Below are 2,665 nucleotides of genomic sequence, written 5' to 3'. Positions count from 1 at the left end.
TAAACATTACAATATTTTAAAAATAATCAAATAACCTAAATCACATAATTGGCTAATGCTTAGAAGATTATGTTTCAATCCATCAACTAAGAATACATCATTGATGAAGGTGGAGAAACTCTTACCAACTTTGCCTACGGCCATAATCTTTCCTTTTATATTGTCACCGAAAGTCACAAAACCTCCATCGAATTTGTCAAGCTTGATAAAGAATGTGGACTTTCCGGTCATGTGCCTAGAGCATCTACTATCCAAGTACCACATGTCATTCTTCTTCTTGGATGCTAGGCAAATCTGCACAATACTTTAAGTGATCTTAGTTATTCAAATTATTTTGGATTCTTTAATGTTAAACCTTCTTGGTTGAGCATTGTATTTGCTAATCACTTTGTAAACTTTATCACCAATTTTTCTTTCAAAAATAAAAACATTGAATCGGTAAATGACCAACTTTATTGCATGTATGACAGAAAATTTTGCTTCCAGATTTATTAATGTGATTAGGGTTTTGAAAGCTCAAGTTTTTGTATGTTAAGACTTCATTTTTAAAGTATGATTTTTCAAAAACAGATTCAAATTTTTTTATACCCCAACCCAGCCTTCACAAACAAAGGTCTTTGACTAGCTAATAATTTGTCTAAATTTTTATAACTTTGGACAAATTTAGCTAAGTCTTGATTTAGTCCCTTAATCTCATTATGCAATCTTTCATTTTCTTCAATGCAATTTAAGTAGGCAACAACATAATGCTTTCCATTAAGAATTTTGATTTCAGATTTAAGCCGTTTGTTTTCTTCAACAAGATCAACAGTGGTTTCGGCTTCCCTTAATTTTTCTTTAAGAAAAATATTTTCAGCATTTAAGATGTCATTTTCAAATTCAAGTTCATTGCATTGATTCAGAAAATTTCTTATTTTCTCAGTAAGATCATCAAGCATAAGATGAAGTTCTTCATTAGAAGGTTCAAGAAAGATTACCTCACTATTGTGACTGTGGGTGGCCATTAAGCATGCTTGAGAATTATTGCCAGACTATTCATCCTCTTCACTGTCATTCTCCAAATCCTCCCAAGAAGACATAAGTCCCTTCTTCTTGTCCTTTCGAGACTTATCTTCTCTCTTCAGCTTGGGACAGTCATATTTGTAATGTCTAGCTTCTCTGCAATTATGGCAAATGACCTTGCTTAAGTCTTTATTCGGTTCTTTTGAGCTACCTCCTCTGCTTCTTCCTTTTGGTCTCATCATCCTTCTAAGCTTCCTAGCAAAAAACACGAACACATCATTTGATAAACAGTCACTGGATTTATCATCCAATGATTCAGTATAAGATTTAAGAGCCACTTTATTCTTTTTTGTATCATCTTTTATGTGAGTGATTTGATAAGCTAGTAACTTTCCTCTCAGCTCATCATAGGTCATTTGACTTAGGTTATTGCTTTCAGAGATAACAGTAACCTTAGTTTTCCACTCTTTTATTAGGCTTCTCAAGACTTTCCTCACCAGCACTTGTTCGGAATGAGTAATTCCCATAGTATCCAAGCTATTAATGATGATAGAGAACCTCTAAAATATGTCATCAATTGATTTTCTTTTCTTCATAGAAAATATTTCATACTCTTGGCTCAGCCTGTCAATCCTTGTTTCTTTTACTTGTGTGGTGCCTTCATGTGTAACTTGGAGCTTATCCCAGATTTTCTTTGCTATTTTTGCATCTTGAAACCTTCTGATATTTCTCGAAGCTGATTGCACAGTTTAGCATATTGACTTCCTTGGCATTGAGTTTCACCTTTTTCTTGTCATATTCATTCCACTCTGCTACGATTTTCGGAGTAACAACACCATCAGTGCCAGTTTCGATAGGGATTTGAGGACCATTCATGATTATTTTCTAGAGGTTGTAATCCACAGACTGAACAAAGATCTTCATTCATTCTTTTCAGTAGTTGTAATTTTTCCTATTGAAGAATGGAGGTCTGTTATTGGATTGCCCCTCTGTCAGTGTGTAAGCCACTGTGTTGGATCCCATGTTGTTTGCCATCTAGATCTTTCCTCCAAGTTGTGAAGCTTGATCTCTTAGAGACCAAGCTCTGATACCAATTGATAGATATCAGTGGCAAAGAGAAAGGGGTTGAATCTTTGCCTCTTTTAATTTTGCTTTCAAATTGGGATTCTGTTGTGATACTTTGAGTAGAAAATCGGAGATACTTTGGTTTTGTCTCTTGATGCGGTAGGAGGTAAAACAGAGTTACGGGTAAAGTGTATTATAGTGAAGTATAGCTAAATGGTAGAATCAGGAGATATTTTTATTTTGTCTCATAAAGTGCAGAATCAGAAATAGAGAAGAGAAAGAGAATGACATACAAATGTATCCTAGTTCAGCTATTCAGTGCAATGTAGCCTACATCCAGTCTCCATCACAACTGTGACAGAATTTTACTATCTTTTAACCAGATTACATTCACCAATACTCCCTAAGATTCTAACCAATCCTATCTGGGACAAGTCCAGTTTTTATCCCAAACCAGACTTGACTAGGAACTCATCCTAGTTTTTCAACAGCAAAGTGCTAACTTAACTTGTAAGAAAATCTCCTTAGAATCATGAAAATAAAACAAAAAAAAACTTATAAAGAATTTCTGAGATAAACATAGGCTTTTCTCCAAGTC

General features: G+C 34.4%; 1 pseudogene; it reads right to left on the bottom strand.

Moving 5' to 3' along the window:
- Positions 1-1,031: 1,031 nt before the first annotated feature.
- On the bottom strand, positions 1,032-2,037 carry LOC148566095 (uncharacterized; annotated as a pseudogene).
- Positions 2,038-2,665: the final 628 nt, after the last annotated feature.

Source organism: Arachis ipaensis, chromosome B5 (genome assembly GCF_059453495.1).
Source record: "Arachis ipaensis isolate K30076 ecotype BB chromosome B5, ASM5945349v1, whole genome shotgun sequence".
NCBI classification, from domain to species: Eukaryota; Viridiplantae; Streptophyta; class Magnoliopsida; order Fabales; family Fabaceae; genus Arachis; species Arachis ipaensis.
The sequence above is the reverse complement of the archived record's forward strand: the minus strand, read 5'-3'. Positions and strand labels throughout refer to the sequence as shown.